The sequence below is a fragment of the Pseudophryne corroboree genome, chromosome 6, assembly GCF_028390025.1.
Source record: "Pseudophryne corroboree isolate aPseCor3 chromosome 6, aPseCor3.hap2, whole genome shotgun sequence".
Classification (NCBI taxonomy): Eukaryota; Metazoa; Chordata; class Amphibia; order Anura; family Myobatrachidae; genus Pseudophryne; species Pseudophryne corroboree.
This window is the reverse complement of record NC_086449.1, coordinates 599,925,974-599,946,597: the sequence shown is the minus strand read 5'-3', so window position 1 is coordinate 599,946,597 and position 20,624 is coordinate 599,925,974. Positions and strand designations below refer to the sequence as shown.

General features: G+C 48.3%; 1 protein-coding gene and 1 pseudogene across 3 annotated transcripts in view; one reads left to right on the top strand and one right to left on the bottom strand.

Annotated features, from left to right (window-relative positions):
- Nucleotides 1-8,219: 8,219 nt before the first annotated feature.
- On the bottom strand, nt 8,220-8,338 carry LOC134937564 (5S ribosomal RNA; annotated as a pseudogene).
- A 4,029-nt stretch (nt 8,339-12,367) lies between these two features.
- The window catches only part of HTR4 (5-hydroxytryptamine receptor 4), a 908,015-nt gene continuing 899,758 nt past the window's right edge, over nt 12,368-20,624 (top strand). For 2 of the 3 annotated variants that reach the window (XM_063928019.1, XM_063928018.1), the window contains exon 1: nt 12,371-12,731. The gene's annotated coding sequence lies outside the window, so the exon portion shown is untranslated. Of the gene's footprint in view, nt 12,732-20,624 lie in introns of all 3 variants that reach the window. The other variant, XM_063928020.1, reaches the window with a different exon arrangement.

The following is a 20,624-nucleotide window of genomic DNA, read 5'->3' as shown; positions in this document are numbered from 1 at the left end:
TGGGGGGGATGGGCTTGTGCTGTCAGTCTATGGAGGCCATATTATTATTTTTTTTACATTATATATATATATGAGGCAATCAGTTCGCTGGCTGTTGGGATTCCAGAGGTCAGGATACCAACACGGGAATCCCGACAGCCAATTATGCTGACAGCCGGAATACCGGCTCACAGGGGCTACTCCCACTTGTGGATGTCCATATCTCCATAGGGTGGGAATAGATCCTGTGGCGAGCGCAAGAGGCTGCATTGCGTTCCCCCCTGCTGGAATTCTGACATACATATGTATTATCTATCTATCTATCTATCTATCTATCTATCTATCTATCTATCTATACTGTATATAGATATATATAGAGATATATATATATACTGCTCAAAAAAATAAAGGGAACACTTAAACAACACATCCTAGATCTGAATGAATGAAATATTATTATTAGATAATTGGTTCTTTACATTGTTGAATGTGCTGACAACAAAATCACACAAACATTATCAATGGAAATCAAATTTATTAACCCATGGAGGTCTAGATTTGGAGTGACACTCAAAATTAAAGTGGAAAAACACACTACAGGCTGATCCAACTTTGATGTAATATCCTTAAAACAAGTCAAAATGAGGCTCAGTAGTGTGTGTGGCCTCCACGTGCCTGTATGACCTCCCTACAACGCCTGGGCATGCTCCTGATGAGGTGGCGGATGGTCTCCTGAGGGATCTCCTTCCAGACCTGGACTAAAGCATCCGCCAACTCCTGGACAGTCTGTGGTGCAACGTGGCGTTGGTAGATGGAGCGAGACATGATGTCCCAGATGTGCTCAATTGGATTCAGGTCTGGGGAACGGGAAGGCCAGTCCATAGCATCAATACCTTCGTCTTGCAGGAACTGCTGACACACTCCAGCCATATGAGGTCTAGCATTGTCTTGCATTAGGAGGAATCCAGGGCCAACCGCACCAGCATATGGTCTCACAAGGGGTCTGAGGATCTTATCTCGGTACCTAATGGCAGTCAGGCTACCACTGGCGAGCACATGGAGGGCTGTGCGGCCCCCCAAAGAAATGCCACCCCACACCATTATTGACCCACTGCCAAACCGGTCATGCTGGAGGATGTTGCAGGCAGCAGAACGTTCTCCTTGGCGTCTCCAGACTCTGTCACATGTGCTCAGTGAGAACCTGCTTTCATCTGTGAAGAGCACAGGGCACCAGTGGCGAATTTGCCAATCTTGGTGTTCTCTGGCAAATGTCAAATGTCCTGCACGGTGTTGGGCTGTAAGCACAACCCCCACCTGTGGACGTCGGGCCCTCATACCACCCTCATGGAGTCTGTTTCTGATCGTTTGAGTAGACACATGCACATTTTTGGCTTGCTGGAGGTCATTTTGCAGGGCTCTGGCAGTGCTCCTCCTGTTCCTCCTTGCACAAAGGCGGAGGTAGCGGTCCTGCTGCTGGGTTGTTGCCCTCCTACGGCCTCCTCCACATCTCCTGATGTACTGGCCTGTCTCCTGGTAGCGCCTCCATGCTCTGGACACTACGCTGACAGACACAGCAAACCTTCTTGCCACAGCTCGCATTGATGTGCCATCCTGGATGAGCTGCACTACCTGTGCCACTTGTATGGGTTGTAGACTCCGCCTCATGCTACCACTAGAGTGGTCAAAAATGACCAAAACATCAGCCAGAAAGCATAGGAGCTGAGAAGTGGTCTGTGGTCACCACCTGCAGAACAACTCTTTTATTGGGGGTGTCTTGCTAATTGCCTATAATTTCCACCTGTTGTCTATTCCATTTGCACAACAGCATGTGAAATTGATTGTCAGTCAGTGTTGCTTCCTAAGTGGACAGTTTGATTTCACAGAAGTGTGATTGACTTGGAGTTACATTGTGTTGTTTAAGTGTTCCCTTTATTTTTTTGAGCAGTGTATATACATATACAGAGGTTAAAGTGAGCCGAAACGGGGTGGAACTGCGTTCCGACAGGTGGAACGTAGTTCTGGCTCCCCCAGCTCACCTAACCCAAAATGTGAGCCCGGAGACGCATGGGGATGCTGTGCGCCCGCTGAGATTGTTTTACCAGCGGGTGCCGGCACCTTCCCCTCAGCGGCAGCCGGAGCTCACTTCTGTGCTGAGGATTCCGGCTGTGTGCGGCTGTGCGGCGCTATGGGAGAGACGTCATGATGTCTCTCCCATAGATCCGAGGAGCGGGCAGCCAGACGGAGGTCAGCGGTCCGGAATCAGGAGTGAGTATTGTGTTTGGGGGGTTTTTTGTGTGTAAAGCGGTGCTACTAGGGGGCAGCTTTTACTGGGGGCAGCTTATACTGGGGTCATCTTCTACTAGGGGGCATCTATACTGGGGGCATCACTACTGGGGGCATAACTACTGGGGGCAACTGTACTGGGGGCAGCTTCTACTGTGGGCATTTGTACTGAGGGCATCTCTACTGGGGGCATAACTACAGGAGACATCTGTACTAGGGGCAGCTTCTACTGGGGGCATCTGTACTGGGGGCATCTGTACTGGGGCATAACTACAGGGGGCATCTCTACTGGGGGTATCTCTACTGGTGGCATTACTACACGGGGCATTACCACTGGGGGCATATCTACTGGGGGCACTACTAATGAGGGCATTGCAAAGGGGGCACTTAATAAGGGGCAACACTTCCAGGGGAGTCGAGAGCCAGGATGTGCCCAGGTACTTTTCAAGGGGTGGTGTCCTAATCACAGTAGGTGTGGTCATGTACCCTTAGAAAAAATACTGAAAAAAAATGTATTTTAAGCACCTCCATGGCCACACTGCAGCCCAGTACATAGTGGCGTGTGATGGGCTGAGGAAAAGAACTGCATCTGCTGCTGCTAGGTAAGTGGGAGGTGGCCTGGGCCCCTACTGGACCCTCACTGGGACCCTCCATCAGACCTGGGCCCGGGTAATTTGTACCCCCCCCCCCCTTTCTCGGCACCACTGATCCCTCCTGGGAACATAAGGGGTACTACTACTGGGGGCACTGTATAAGGGACACCAATACTATGGGCTTTACATAAGGGTCACTACAACTGTGGGCACTACCACTACAGTGGGCATTGAATAAGGGGCACTACTACTGAGGGCATTGTATAAGGGGTGCCACTGCTGTGGTCATGTTGGGTGACCACGCCCCTTTCTGGTTTGAGACCACGCCCCTCTTTTGCAACGCACGCCTAAGGCGCGCACAGTGCCTTTAGAGCTGGGGTGGGGGGTGAGTTCCATCACCTCTCCAGGGCCACTTTAAACACACACACACACACACACACACACACACACACACACACACACAAACACACAATATTTGCAGGGGTTCAGGGGTTCTATATATGTGCATATTTATACTAATATAATATATAAAAAAATATATATATGTCGTACATATAAGGACACCCCCCCAACTTGCAAATCCTGCATTTGCCAGTGGAGAGGGGGAGAGAGGTAGAGGGAGCAGACAGGAGAGACTCTTACCTGACACAAACCAGCCACAGATCTGCAATGAAGGCAGGCACTTCTCGGCATTAGGCCATGCTCCCGAATCACCCTCGAATCGTGGCACTTCTCTGGGGCTGTGAGCCAGCCCTGGTAAGGTGGGGGAGGGGGGGTCAGCCCCGTTGAACTGGGTCTGGGAGCTGGAGGGGCTGCAGAGCCACATCCTGCTGGCTTCTGCACAGTCCCTGGACGGAGTTTGTGATGTGCAGTCTTTCATCTTGTAAGAGGGGAGGCGGTGCGGTGTGGTGGTGCCTGCTGCCATGCAGGTGTAGTTTCCGTACTCACCAGGCGCCGCTCTCTCTCACCTTCAGGTACCGGAACCTTCAACGGACCTGGCAATCTTCAGTCGGATCCGGACACGGCGATTCCCTCTCGGAGCTGACAGACGAACGAGCTGAGGAGAAAATAGTCTACCTTAAGGGGGGTATCAACCCTTCTTCCTCCGGAAAAGGGGATACCCCAGGGGTGACGGCGACCTTCACCGGTTGGGTGAAAGGTCATCACTGGCACAATGCCTCAGCCACCCAGAAGTCACACACTCGCACTCTCGCGCGTAGTGTGATGAAGGGGTTCTCACGTCCGTGAGCAACCCCTATTCCGGCGCCCGGGGACAGACAAAGGGACAAACGTACACAGATGCTACTCACCATCAGTTCCGCACTGCGAACGTCTTCTCCTCTTACAGGTCCCTGTAAGGAGGCAAACAAACCAACAAACAGCCGTGCAGGGCCTAACCTAGTGTCACACCCCTATACTAACTACAACAGCAGAGCCCTCAAACTAGCTCTGTGGGTTTGGTGCACAAAACTAAACACAGACTTAACAAGCTTACAATTCGCCCTGCACGGTAACACACATATGCAATCACAATTACAGTGCAAGCTCTTACCACGGTGCTGTCCCTTTTATCGACCTGAATCAGAACGCCAGGGAGTGGGCGCTGTACCCACCTCCCGTACTCCTACTTGGGCCTACTGCCCCCAATCTGCACACAGGCCAGAGGCCTGACTTTACCCTCGGGCCTAGCGCCCGCCTATCTTGGTGCCCGTTGGGTGACCTGGGCCTAATGCCCAGGGCCACCTTATGGAGTGGGGCTCAGGCTTACCGGCCTGCCTACTCTGCGCACGTTGGGGGCCACACCTATTAACTGGGCCTAATGCCCACTATACGCCCTCGGGCCTAATGCCCGCCTAAAATGCCAGTTACCGTGGCTTGGGCCTAATGCCCAAGCCACTGAGTCAGGGGATGACTGAATGTCCTATCTGCGCCACAGGCCTAGTGCCTGAACTGTGCCCCCGGGCCTAATGCCCGTCCCTGATGGTCTAGGGAGGAAAGGGGAGGGGGGGGGTGGAAGTAGCCTCACTGAGGCCTCACCTGATCCGGGGGTCTCCGGCGCCCTCTTCTGCCGCTGACCCGTGATGGCCAGCGGCGTCGCCTCCGCTCCTCCGCGTCCAGCCGCCACTGGACATCTTCTGTCAGGAGCCCGACGTCTTCTGGCCTCTTCAGCGGCCACCGGAGCTCCTCTTCAAATGGCCGTCATCTTCTCCTCCGCGCCGGTCTCTCTTCTGCGCTCCTGCGCGCCGACTTCCTCCTCCGGGTCCCGGCGCTTCTTCTTCTTCTGCGCTCTTCCGCGCGCTTCTCTCCTTTTGCTCCCGCCCGACGTCAGATGCCGGGGGCGGGGCCTATGACGTGGCGAACGCCGATTGGCTCGCCGCGGCCGCAACTGATTGGCCGGCGCCCCGCGAGCCGCGATTGGCCCGCGGACGGTGCCGGATTTGAAAAGCCGCGGGCGGCGCTTTGATTGGCGGCCAAAATGGCGCCAAGTTTAAAGCGCCGCTGCCGCGCCGCTACCCGACGCCGCTCCTCGTCCGGTGCAGGGAAAAATCGAATCCCTGCACTGGACACCCGCCGCCGTTGCTCACTGACAGGCGCTGGGGACAGACACACTGTCCCAGCGCTGTCAGACATGTGGTCCCGCAGGGGACACAGATTCCCTGCCTGCCGCAGCTGAACTGTGTCCTGTAAAACATGACACATTTCCACATTTCCCCCCCTTTTTCCTTTGTAGTACCTACAAAGGTCTCCACGACGTCCATTGTCCGTGGGTCAGGGAATTCCGAGGTCCCTCCGGCGAGGTTGTGTTCGAGGGCCCAGCCCGGACAGACCGTGACCCCACATCCTTCCTCCTCCAGCTCCGGGTTCCTCATCTTACCTCCTGACCTCCATCGGCGGATCCTCTGGGGAAGTGGCATCTCTTCACGGTCGCTCGACGTCGGCCACCAAGGGGAATCTTCCTCCACTGGGACAACAGTCACCCACTCTTGACCCCCCATATCGTCTGGGGCATCGTCCCTGCCTTCAGGGTGTGATACCGACCACCACCCAACAGCGGAATCCTCCGGGGTATCCATTTGCTCCCGGGCAACAACCACCATCTGTTGCTTCTCCTCGTGGGGCATCTCCAAAGGTCCCATGTCTTCCTATGGAACGGGTCCTCCCACGCATCACGATCCTCTCCCCATACGTCCGTCCAATACGGCACTTCCGGCAGGTATTCTTGCTCCAGGACTATCTCCTCCTCTTCACGGAGGGCAATCAACTGGGAGCACGACTCCAACCGATCCTGCCAGTCACTCTCGTCGGCGCTTCCGATGCCAGAGTCGTCCTCCATCTGTTCTTGGAGGGATTCGCCGGCGGACAGCTCACCGTAGTCCGAGTCCTCCTCCGATATCTGGACTAGGGGATTATTTTCCTCCTCAGCGTACTTAGTCCCTTCCGCTGGCACCTCTAATTCCTCAGCGTACTTCTCTTCTTCCGCTGGCATCTCTATTTCCTCAGCGTACTCCTTCGCTTCCGCTGGCATCTCGACTTCCTCAGCATACTCCCTCGCTTCCGCTGGCATCTCTACTTCCTCAGCGTACTCCTTCACTTCCGCTGGCATCTCCTGGTACCCAGTACACACCTGTTCCACACGTCCTGGTCGTGGACAGTTCCAACGCGGGGAGATTCCAGACGTCCCCGTCACTGGGTCTTCACGCTTTTCCTCGCAGCGTGGTCTCTTCACCTCCCAGTCGTCCACCTCCGCCTTCTGCGGGAAAGGATTCTTCCTAACTGGGGTTGCTTTCTTGGGACAGAGCTGGGCACGTCCATCCGCAATCATCCGTTCTTCATTCCACGGACAATCGGGAAGCGCATGTCCTCTCGCCTTGCAGAGCGCACACACGGGCTCTGCAGCCACCCGGTCCCAAAGTTGCTGACGAGACTCCGTCAGCTGCTTCACCGTGGCCTCGTAGTCTGTCCTGTCTTCAGTCCATGGACATTCCACGAGCCCATGTCGGGGATCTCCACAGCTTTCACACCAGGAATCAACCTCGTCTTGGCTCAACTCTTCATCCCAGGGACAACTGTTATGCTCATGCCCGTAGTTTCCGCAGAGCAAACACCAGGACTCTTTCTTCGCTTGGTCCTTCTGACGTCTTCGGTCCGCTTCCTGGACCACCTTCTATGGGGATGTCTCTCGCCAAGTACATTCGTCGGCTAAGTGTCCCGTTTGCCGACATTTCTTGCGTCACAGCGGCTTTCTTGCGCCCCTTCTCCCGGTGCTCTTCCTTTCCACGCTGGACCGACCGCTGCACCATCTTCAGGAGGTCTGCCCCAGACACCGTCACCCAGTCGCTCTGGTCTGCACACATCCGGGGGTGGGTCTGTTCCGGAGCCGTCCGCAGGGAAGTCTTCTTGGGGACGTTCCACATCGTGTCCGCGGTCCTTGATCCTTGATCCTGCCGACTACGCCAAAATGTAAGAGGGGAGGCGGTGCGGTGTGGTGGTGCCTGCTGCCATGCAGGTGTAGTTTCCGTACTCACCAGGCGCCGCTCTCTCTCACCTTCAGGTACCGGAACCTTCAACGGATCTGCCAATCTTCAGTCGGATCCGGACACGGCGATTCCCTCTCGGAGCTGACGGACGAACGAGCTGAGGAGAAAATAGTCTACCTTAAGGGGGGTATCAACCCTTCTTCCACCAGAAAAGGGGATACCCCAGGGGTGACGGCGACCTTCACCGGTTGGGTGAAAGGTCATCACTGGCACAAAGCCTCAGCCACCCAGAAGTCACACACTCGCACTCTCGCGCGTAGTGTGATGAAGGGGTTCTCACGTCCGTGAGCAAACCCCTATTCCGGCGCCCGGGGACAGACAAAGGGACAAACGTAGTATATGCACAAGGAGAAAAGTATGACTCTTGTTTGGGCGCACTCTTGTTTAATTATCTAAGTGTTGGTTGATAAATGAAGTGCCTAAAGGTTAATAGTATAGTCTTTTGATTCTGCTCTCTAAAATACGTGAAAACTCAACAGGACAAATTAGACAGAAATAGCCATTGATATGCCAGATGGGAGATGTGTCTCCCAAAAAATTGTAAAATGTTCAGATCTTAATTATGCCAGGATAATTGCATATCGGAAAGTAGCTACATACTATGCTGCCTCCGTCTGCCAAAGATCTGTACAAACTGAGTTTGTATTAATGCAGCCCTAAATTGGGTTAAGTACGTGAGTGGAAGAGCCCACACACTACTAAACAATTCTATTGGTTTGCCACTGTTATGGATAGGTAAATTGTGACGAATAAGGTTCAGGAGGTAGTAGGATTAAGTATAAGTGGTGATACTGCTGTTGGTGTTGTTTCTATAGGGAAGGGAGTCTTCCTACTTCACCGGGTATTCCCTAGCAGTCGCCTGTCTAGGTACTGACCCAGCCCACCTCCGTTTAGCTTCCAAGATCGGACGAGATTGGGCGTGAGCGTAGGGGTATGGTCGTAGAAAGAACTGACCCTATACCACCAATGAGAGTGCACCGAAACGGAAGGATTGGTTCCTCCTCAGGAAAAAGAATACAAGGACTTCGTTGAGAAGGAGAATGACCACAGTCGGGTAAGTGTGAATCTGCTGTCCACGTTAGACTGAAGAGACGGGTCCCTTGAGGGGACACGCTCACCAGAATCGTGGATGAGAGTTCACAGAAGAAAGAAAAGCAAGAAAATATTTGAGGGTAGAGGAGATGTTGAAAGAAGCAATTGAATTAAATATAGTAGGTCCCTTTCGGTCACCTGGGTTGTTTGAATACTGATGGATCCAAGTAATTGTGACGGATAATCAAGCAGGTACCAAAATGACGAGAAAATATTTTATAATAATAACCAGGAAGATAATAATAAATTCTTGTAATTGGTACCAATTCACTAAGTAGGTACGGCGTTACTTGTGCATAGCAGACCCTAGTAGTATTTTACAACCAACGAACTAGTATGATATACCACATAACCTTAGAAATCACTAGTAACAGTGGCAAAGAATTTTACCATCAACAACAATTGTTGCTTATTTGACATGAAATAATGTGTGAGACCGTTGGATTGTCACCTCTGAAGTAGTTCCCTGGGTGACATGCCCTCAGAGGGACAAAAACATCATACACACAGTTTGAAACTGCCTAGGGCAGATTTACTGCGGGATCGCACAACACCTGTCCCTGTTACATTGAATACAAAGAGAAAATATCCCTTGATGTCATAAGCAGAACACCTGTCCCTGTTACATTGAATATAAAGAAATAATATTTCTTGATGTGTATAAACAAACCGACCATACCCCTACGCTCACGCCCAATCTCATCCGATCTTGGAAGCTAAACGGAGGTGGGCTGGGTCAGTACCTAGACAGGCGACTGCTAGGGAATACCCGGTGAAGTAGGTAGACTCCCTTCCCTATAGAAACAACACCAACAGCAGTATCACCACTTATACTTAATCCTACTACCTCCTGAACCTTATTCGTCACAATTTACCTATCCATAACAGTGGCAAACCAATAGAATTGTTTAGTAGTGTGTGGGCTCTTCCACTCACGTACTTAACCCAATTTAGGGCTGCAATAATACAAACTCAGTTTGTACAGATCTTTGGCAGACGGAGGCAGCATAGTATGTAGCTACTTTCCGATATGCAATTATCCAGGCATAATTAAGATCTGAACATTTTACAATTTTTTGGGAGACACATCTCCCATCTGGCATATCAATGGCTATTTCTGTCTAATTTGTCTTGTTGAGTTTTCACGTATTTTAGAGAGCAGAATCAAAAGACTATACTATTAACCTTTAGGCACTTCATTTATCAACCAACACTTAGATAATTAAACAAGAGTGCGCCCAAACAAGAGTCATACTTTTCTCCTTGTGCATATACTATTGTTTCTCTTCTTTGACTCTGGGCGCACCGCCATACGGACAGATAGGAATTTCCAATAATTATTGTCCATCTCTGGCCCTTACATTATTACATTTGTACTCTGAATCTAGGTCAGTGCAGGATCCAAAACCCTCCCATTCTAAAGGGACAAACGTACACAGATGCTACTCACCGTCAGTTCCGCACTGCGAACGTCTTCTCCTCTTACAGGTCCCTGTAAGGAGGCAAACAAACCAACAAACAGCCGTGCAGGGCCTAACTCTAACCTAGTGTCACACCCCTATACTAACTACAACGGCAGAGCCCTCAAACTAGCTCTGTGGGTGTGGTGCACAAAACTAAACACAGACTTAACAAGCTTACAATTCGCCCTGCACGGTAACACACATATGCAATCACAATCACAGTGCAAGCTCTTACCACGGTGCTGTCCCTTTTATCGACCTGAATCAGAACGCCAGGGAGTGGGCGCTGTACAGCTCACCCACCTCCCGTACTCCTACTTGGGCCTACTGCCCCCAATCTGCACACAGGCCAGAGGCCTGACTTTACCCTCAGGCCTAGCGCCCGCCTATCTTGGTTCCCGTTAGGTGACCTGGGCCTAATGCCCAGGGCCACCTTATGAAGTGGGGCTCAGGCTTACCGGCCTGCCTACTCTGCGCACGTTGGGGTGGCCTGGGCCTAGCGCCCAGTACCACCCTTATTCATCTGGGGGTCCGCACCTATTAACTGGGCCTAATGCCCACTATACGCCCTCGGGCCTAATGCCCGCCTAAATTGCCAGTTACCGTGGCTTGGGCCTAATGCCCAAGCCACTGAGTCAGGGGGTGACTGAAACTCCTATCTGCGCCACAGGCCTAGTGCCTGAACTGTGCCCCCGGGCCTAATGCCCGTCCCTGATGGTCTAGGGAGGAAAGGGGAGGGGGGGTGGAAGTAGCCTCACTGAGGCCTCACCTGATCCGGGGGTCTCCGGCGCCCTCTTCTGCCGCTGACCCGTCCTGGCCAGCGGCGTCGCCTCCGCTCCTCCGCGTCCAGCCGCCGCTGGACATCTTCTGTCAGGAGCCCGACGTCTTCTGGCCTCTTCAGCGGCCACCGGAGCTCCTCTTCATACGGCCGTCGTCTTCTCCTCCGCGCCGGTCTTTCTTCTGCGCTCCTGCGCGCCGACTTCCTCCTCCGGGTCCCGGCCGCTTCTTCTTCTTCGGCACTCTTCCACGCGCTTCTCTCCTTTTGCTCCCGCCCGGCGTCTGACGTCAGACGCCGAGGGCGGGGCCTATGACGCGGCGAGCGCCGATTGGTTAGCCGCGGCCGCAACTGATTGGCCGGCACCCCGCCAGCCACGATTGGCTCGCGGACGGCGCCGGATTTGAAAAGCCACGGGCGGCGCTTTTGATTGGCGGCCAGAATGGCGCCAAGTTTAAAGCGCCGCTGCCGCGCCGCTACCCGACGCCGCTCCTCGTCCGGTGCAAGGAAAAATCTAATCCCTGCACTGGACACCCGCCACCGTTGCTCCCTGACAGGCGCTGGGGACAGACACACTGTCCCAGTGCTGTCAGACATGTAGTCCCGCAGGGGACACAGATTCCCTGCCTGCCGCAGCTGAAATGTGTCCTGTAAAACAGGACACATTTCCACAATCTGACAGCACATTACTACTCCTGTATATCGGCGATGACGCCTATCATATTTGGGGGGGGGGGGGCGACCTGCCCCCTCGCACCCCCGAGGCCTCTGCACTATATATACAGATATAGCAACGCTCATCCATGCTGCAATGTGTATGCATTACAGCATGGATGGCGCAACTAGTGTGCCCGTGAATGAGTCGCGAGCATACATACTCACCGGGTATGTGCGGTGATGTAAATGGCTGAGGAGGCACTGGCTAGTATCAGATCTATACATACAGTAATATATGAGCCCAGAGGTACATGTGGGCATTATGCACAGGTGCAGCCATATATACTGCTGGAAATTTGGTGAGTTTTGATCAGAGATGTGCAGAAAAGATAGGCAGGTGAGGAACTGCCTCACCTGTCATAGACTTCTTCCTCCAGAGTTTTGGCAATAAAAATTACAAATAACTCCTTACATGATTGTATGCATTCAATTACTGCCACATAGTTAACTACTTACATAGTTACATTAATGAGTATGTATACAGGTGTAACCTAATAAAGTGACCACTGAGTGTATTCATTAACCATTTCCACACCAGTGCACAGCCACATTCCCATGTGTGCCTATTATTCTCTAGCCTCGCACGACTGGTATGTTATGTAAGTTGTTACTACTGTATTACTAATTGTAAATACGACCGCTGCCTGTATTAAACTCGTCATCATTGAATTGACTTCCCACAGTGACAAGTACACAGCAAGTAGTGTAACATGACATATATCCTTGGGCAGGAGGGTAAAATTAGATACTGTATGCTAGTCGCTTCTAATTAAAAGGTCGTAAGAGTGAGAGTGATGCCCTCGACCTGCTGTACGCGGTGCTGTGCGCTGTCTTGCCAGGGCGCAGAGCAGGTGTACAGTGTTGGCAGAGCAGGGGTACAGTACAGAAGCGGGCGGCAGAGCTAGAGTACAGTAGCGGTCAGGCAGTGCTCAGCGCTGATTGGCGGAGGCGCTGAATGGATGTGTATAGAAGGCAGTGTCACCAGCGCTGGGGGAAGCAGTGTTAGGAGGTGCTCAGTGAGCAGAGAAGCGTCTGCAGCGCCAGGTACTATACTGTATGTAGCTGCACTTGCTCAGCTGAAAACTTCTTGGACACAGGCAGCACCGCACACACACTGGGTTAATATGGACGGTGTCTTCCAGGAATGGGGGGGATACGTGGAATAATATAAACTACTCAGAGAAGAAGCAGTGCTGAGCTTTATGAGTCCAGAGAACAGCGAAGGATGAGGACTGTGCTCAGCAAGTGGTAACATGTATTTAGGAGTCCTCTCTGCAGCCTCACTACAATGGTAAGGACACTGCTTGTCATTGTCGGTATGCCGGTCTATACTGTGATTGTTATGCACCTGACTATCCGATTACCAGCGTCCTATACCATCTGCACATCGTTCCAGCGTCCTGTGCCCTCTGTACATCGTCTGCAAGTGCCTAGATTCTGTGTCAGTATATTAGTGCCCTATAAGAGGTTCCTGCACTGGTATGTTGGATGTACATGGCTCTAGGCATGCAGAAAGTGGTAGAATAGTCTCACCCTAACACAGAGTGGGCTCCAGTCTGTGCCCACTGGCCAGCGCTGCGGGATGTTGCACTGCACTCTGTAAGAGCTGGTCCTGGGTAGGGGAATGCTAGGAGGGGGTTCCCATGCAATGGCATGACGTGCTGAAAGTTGTCACACCAGCTCAGCGTTCCAAGAAAATGACATCAAATTCAGGAATCATTGTATCCCTGACTGCAGTGCGATTTTCTGTGTTACATCAGGCTGGGGAGGCATCTGCTGTGGGAGACTATGGCACAAGTTACAGAGCCAATGTATACTGTATATGCCAGTGTTAGCAGGCAGGAAGTGTCCTAATATGCCTAAATTATACAGGTGTTATATGGCTATATACTGTAGATATAGCTGTAGAATGTGTATATAACATACACATGTAACAGCCTGCCCTGAAAGATAAGCAGGCACTCGCTTGTTGCATTCGTTGGCAAAAAGTACTGAGTAAGTGTTGTTTTGATACTTACTTTTATTAAAGTCCAATAATAATACAGTATGATTCATCATCATCATCATCATCATCATCATCATCATCATCATCAATAGGGACAGCATACACAAAATGGATTTGACAGGGAAACTAGTTCTTGTATATGGCACTTCAATGTAATATTTCAGCAACTAATTGTTTTCATTAAGTGTTTATGTATAAACAGAAACATGTAAACACAATATTACATCATTGTTGGTATTTTCCCTATAGTGGTGTGAATTACTATTAGTAGTAACTGGATTATCACAGATAGCAGCCCCCCCCCCCCCCCCCCCCCCCACCTTTACTAGTGAATCTTTAGAGATAATCCACTTCATATCTTGTATAATGCCGTTATTATTGATATGTATAGAACTAATCTCTGCAGATAAAATTGGATTATAACACACAATCTCAGAGATTTACAGCAATCTAGAAACTCTTTCAGCATTATATTATGGTAAAGGTTTCCAACCCCAGCCTTTGTTTAATTGGTCAGAATTTCTGCTAAATCTACTGTTAAGAGCACACACACACACACACAAAAAACACAAAAAAACCTATTTGCTAACTTCATTCATTTAATTCAGTTGCTAATACATGTAATATATAATTCAAAACCATCCTAATTTCTGTTAGTGTAATAATCTAGTGTTATTACTTTAAGTATATAGTTGCTGTTTACAAAAAAAAAAGTAGATTTATAGTAAAACTGAATTTCATCACGTTTGTGACATCCTAACCCTACAAACACATAGGGAGTAATTAATGTACCGAATTGTTAGTGTTAGAGACATGCAATGTAATGGATGGAGTTTTCTTGATGTGGAACATTTTCCAAAGACACTGTTAGGATAAAGTAAAGAATAGCATGTGTCCTGTATTACCATATACATCTATTTTTACCAGTGACGTGCGGTCAGGATAGGCACCTGTCATACTCCAGGACACTCCAGAGTTTTGACTATATAATTATTAGAATACAAAGAGGATATTTATAACTTATAAATATCATATTTGTATTATTCATCTCTGTATTTTCTAATCATTTGTATAGTCAAAACTCACCACCAAATCATGTGTGTGTGTGTGTGTGTGTGTGTGTGTGTGTGTGTGTGTGTGTGTGAATCTAGCTCTGATACTAGCCAGTGCCTCCCCAGCCATTGACCTCACCATGCCTCACTGATTTTTTCACACTGGGCACTGAGAACAAAACAATTTCCATTAAATTAATCTACTTCTACTTTCTATCCTCTATTCATTGGCACTTGTTTCCTTCTGCGATGTTATAAATGACACTTCCTGTTTTGTAAAACCTTTGAAATACCTCATCATGTAGTAGTATCCAGTTTTATTGTTTTACAGCCATCTGTGATCGTTACATTAAATTTGGTTGTACTTTGCTGTGTATATAACGTGACTAGTTAATTTCCCCATTAGTTATACAAACTGGTACGCCTTACTCTGATTCAGCAAATAATCGTAAAAACCTAAACATCATTAACACCATGGAAGACAACTTATATTATGTGTAATGTTTTAGTCATTATCTAATTATGCTTGGGGCAAAAAAATGTACAGTACGCATGCATGGGTGCAGCAGATACATAGCATCTCACATAGGCAAAGTTTAGTAAGAGCATGACGATGCCAATGGGATACATGCAGCTGTAGGGCGGTATCCAATTAGCTGTGGTAATTAATATGACTAATTGACTCGCCCAGGGCTATCCTATTAGCTCTGATACCGGCGATAGGTCTTTTCACAGACCCTATGTGTTTTCGAGTGATTAGGGGTAATTTTTTTACATGGAAAAATCTGGCTGTTATTGGATAGACCGAAAATTAATATCGGGCAAAATTAAATTCCGATTTTTTACAGGCAAAAAATAGGATACCCCCCTTAGAGGTGTAAATACAACTGTTTCCAGGAGTAACATTTGCATCAAGTATAGCTTGGTGCAAGTGCGGACTGTATAATGATGACAAATAGCAAGATTATTCATAGGTGCCGGTGGATCCCCGAGATGCATACAGGGAAACATACACATTTATTCCCATGTAGGCAAAGTATATACTGTTGATTTGTGTTGAAATTGGCATCAGCATGCTTAATTTATTGTTGTTGTTGTTGTTATTATTATTATTATTATTTTTTTTTTACTTTTAAAATGTCATCATGCTGAAGCTCAGTAATAGTTTCAGTGTCACAAGATGTGTGTTTTGTGCACATATGTTCAGGAATGTGTGTCTTGTTACTCTCTTCTTTGACAATAGTGACCAACCGAGGCACCTCAATATACTGTACAGTAACAGGAGAGAACTCACATATGCAGGCAGATGCTCCCATTATACTGATAAGAGAAATAGCTGGTCTAGCACTAATTCTATCGGGATGTAGACGATGGTTAGAATAATATAGTCACATGGTTAGCATGATAAAAATCCAGTCAATGCAAAATGAACACAAGTGTTATCTCACGTCCTCCAAATGCAAACAATCTTTTTCCTCTTTAATACTGCAGACAAGCCCAATAGCCCAATACTGCAGACAAGCCCAATAGTCTCTTTGTGCATTTACTGTCTCTACAGGAAAATGCCCAGTATTGTCTGTCTCCTCCTTAGACCGTCTATCATTCATCATGTTTATATGGAGGGAGACAAAATGGGTGATAGTGTAATACAGTTTAATTAGGACATAGATAAACCCAACATGAATCCCCAGAAGCGTACCTCATATGATGGTGTATAATGGATCCCAAGTTAGACTTAGACAGAAAATTCCTCTGGCATCTCCCAGGAACGCCGTCTTAGTCTTATGATTGGTCGACTGTCAGGGATGTGTGTTTTTCACCAACGCGTTTCGGCTCCTTAGAGCCTTTTTCAAGGTGTTTTATGCTAGTGTCCTGGTGGGATTTTGGGAAGACCAAAACTGCAGCACTGCTAATAAATCCTCCTGGAATTTCTCTTATCATTGAATGCACAGTGCCACAGAGGTGAGCATAAGGTCTGAGCTGTACTTCTTTGGAGCACTTAATTTATTTTAATTTGTTGCTCCCATTATAATGCTCTATAGAATACATAAATTACTATGAAGAGAAAGCCACACATGTGTTTTCAGGTTCCTATTTCCTATTAGATAACAAGATGAATCTTAACTTCTGACAGTTCTATACTGCAATGCCATTGAAAAAAATGTGCACACATTCAAATGGGTTGGGTACATGATACCGGCAGTGAGGATGTTGGTGGTGAGAATACCAACACCGGCCTGCCGACTGCCAAGATCCTGATAGATGGCCGCAAATAAACTAACCCTATCTCTAACCTTCCCTTTCTGCAGCTTTACCCTAACAGTAGCGCACTCAGGGGGGTTTCCGAATACCTATAAACTCCTCCTGATGAGCCAAATGTTTTAATATTGAAACAGAGACAACATTGTCTCCGTCTCTGCAAAAGCCACAATTGCAATCACGACTGCAACAGCGGAGCTGCTGCAGCAGCAACAGAGAGCTACAGTACGTAGCTCTCTGCATAGTGAAAGTCCGGGGGGAGCTGCTGGCTACAGGATGCCATCTGTCAGTATACTGACAGCAGTATCCTGTCTGTTGGAAGCGAGGCAGTAAATCCCCTCGTGGGCTCGCTACGCTTCTGGCCCGGTGGCTCTTTTCGCTCACCACATGTTATATTCCCACTCGGTTGGTGGCTTGGGCCCACCAACCGAGTGGAATAAACTGTGGATGTCGGGATTTCATTCGATATTTCACCAGCTGTCGGGATTCCGGTGTTGGTCTCCTGAACGGCGGGATCCAGACAGCCGGCATTTTAACTGCATCCCATACCATATATATATATATATATATATATATATACTGCTCAAAAAAATAAAGGGAACACTAAAATAACACATCCTAGATCTGAATGAATGAAATATTCTTATTAAATACTTTGTTCTTTACATAGTTGAATGTGCTGACAACAAAATCACACAAAAATTATCAATGGAAATCAAATTTATTAACCCATGGAGGTCTGGATTTGGAGTCACACTCAAAATTAAAGTGGAAAAACACACTACAGGCTGATCCAACTTTGATGTAATGTCCTTAAAACAAAATGAGGCTCAGTAGTGTGTGTGGCCTCCACGTGCCTGTATGACCTCCCTACAACGCCTGGGCATGCTCCTGATGAGGTGGCGGATGGTCTCCTGAGGGCTCTCCTCCCAGACCTGGACTAAAGCATCCGCCAACTCCTGGACAGTCTGTGGTGCAACGTGGCGGTGGTGGATGGTGCGAGACATGATGTCCCAGATGTGCACAATTGGATTCAGGTCTGAGGAACGGGCGGGCCAGTCCATAGCATCAATGCCTTCGTCTTGCAGGAACTGCTGAAACACTCCAGCCACATGAGGTGCAACATTGTCTTGCATTAGGAGGAACCCAGGGCCAACCGCACCAGCATATGGTCTCACAAGGGGTCTGAGGATCTCATCTCGGTACCTAATGGCAGTCAGGCTACCTCTGGCGAGCACATGGAGGGCTGTGCGGCCCCCCCCCAAAGAAATGCCACCCCACACCATTACTGACCCACTGCCAAACCGGTCATGCTGGAGGATGTTGCAGGCAGCAGAACGTTCTCCTTGGCGTCTCCAGACTCTGTCACGTCTGTCACATGTGCTCAGTGAGAATCTGCTTTCATCTGTGAAGAGCACAGGGCGCCAGTGGCGAATTTGCCAATCTTGGTGTTCTCTGGCAAATGCCAAACGTCCTGCACGGTGTTGGGCTGTAAGCACAACCCCCACCTGTGGACGTCGGGCCCTCATACCACCCTCATGGAGTCTGTTTCTGATCGTTTGAGTAGACACATGCACATTTTTGGCTTGCTGGAGGTCATTTTGCAGGGCTCTGGCAGTGCTCCTCCTGTTCCTCCTTGCACAAAGGCGGAGGTAGCGGTCCTGCTGCTGGGTTATTTCCCTCCTACGGCCTCCTCCACATCTCCTGATGTACTGGCCTGTCTCCTGGTAGCGCCTCCATGCTCTGGACACTACACTGACAGACACAGCAAACCTTCTTGCCACAGCTCGCATTGATGTGCCATCCTGGATGAGCTGCACTACCTGAGCCACTTGTGTGGGTTGTATACTCCGTCTCATGCTACCACTAGAGTGAAAACACCGCCAGCTTTCAAAAGTGACCAAAACATCAGTCAGAAAGCATAGGAGCTGAGAAGTGGTCTGTGGTCACCACCTGCAGAACAACTCCTTTATTGGGGGTGTCTTGCTAATTGCCTATAATTTCCACCTGTTGTCTATTCCATTTGCACAACAGCATGTGAAATTGATTGTCAATCAGTGTTGCTTCCTAAGTGGACAGTTTGATTTCACAGAAGTGTGATTGACTTGGAGTTACATTGTGTTGTTTAAGTGCTCCCTTTATTCTTTTGAGCAGTGTATATATATATATATATATATATATATATATGTATATATACACAGTAGTGGCCAAAATTGGGGAAACCTTTTGTAAAATGTCTGTTTTAAGGGTTTAATTGCATAAAGATATTGCATAGCTCTTATAAATAGCTGATAATAAATAAATAATATAACTGCATTATTTTTAAAGAAAGTCCTATGAAGGTATATATCACTGGAAAGATAATTTTATAGACAATATAATGCAGTTCACCACAATGAATTAACTTTGTTACGTAAAACGTTATAGCTAAATGAAGATATGGAGACTTTATCTGTAAAGTGTGTGGATTTTTTCAACTCAAAACTGACCAATAGGAGGGATTGTTCTGAGAGCCAATCAGGTGGTGCAATGCCACAAGATGGATCCAATAAGGTGTCAGCATGAGTAAGTTCACATTTGTTGCTACCAGAATTGATAGTAAAACATCTTATTCAGTTGTTTGATTATCACTAAGTTTGTCGCTGTTTTTTATGCGTTTATTTTACTTTAAGTAAATTAAGTAAGCTGTGTAACTTATTTAGGATGGCAAGCAAAGTAAAGAGAGTTGACTGGTCACCTAGAAAGAGATACAAAATAATTACTTTACATGAAGAAGGTAATACAACAAAATTATAACAAAAGTGGGTGGCAACATAACTAAAGGAGGAACTTCGAAACTGTGGAATAATTATCAACAGTCTCTGTCCATTCAAAACCAGATTTAGTAAAGGTAAGAAAAAATCCACAATACCATGCTGTGATAGAAGAATGATAAAACTGTCCTTGAGAGAAGGAGAAAGATCATCTGAAGCAACACAAAATGATTTACGTGAATGTGGTGTAAACACCAGTGTCAGGACTGTTTGACGCAGACTTCAATATTTTGGATTAAACACCAGAATCCCAAGGAAAAAGTCACTTTTATCTCTCAAACAAAGACAGAAAAGATTAGAATGGGCTAAAAAGCATATTAATTGGTCAGAAGAACAAAGGAACAAGGGTCATCTGGAGTGACAAAACCAGAATATTCATATTTGGCAGTGATGGCATGAAATATGTTCGCAGAAGAATTGGAGAAAATGTGCTACCTGAGTGCACAACACCTACTGTGAAGCATCCAGTTAGTGTTATGCTGTGGGGATGTATGACAGAAAAAGGTGTGGGACGAATTTATGTGATCAATGGCACTTTAAATAGGAGCAAATACATCAGTGTCCCGCAGTGGGGAGGGGGGAGCACAAACTATGCAGAGTACTGGGTAAGCAGTGGGTGAATAGATGCTGTGCGTGTGCACATAGCATCTATACTCAGTGCAGAGAGAGCCTAGGGGCAGCGCAGCATAATGTAGAGTGCTGATCATGCCCCCACAGTGACTGAAAGGGGAGTGCCCTTTTTCCCTAGGCTCCACCCCTTTTCTGATGCAGGCACGCTTTCGGAATGCCAAAGGTCCCAACTCACTGGTCACTAATGTTGGGAGGTATGTAACTGCAGGAAAAGGCTTCCCGATGAGTACTAATGAATATTGGCCCTCATTCCGAGTTGATCCCACGTAGCAAGTTTTTGCTGCCCGTGTGATCAACTAGACGCCGCCTATGGGGGAGTGTATTTTAGCATAGCAAGGCTGCGATCGCTTATGCAGCCCTGCTATGCTAAAAAAGTTTTGTGTAAAACAAGACCAGCCCTGCAGTTACTTACCCTGTGCGATGGA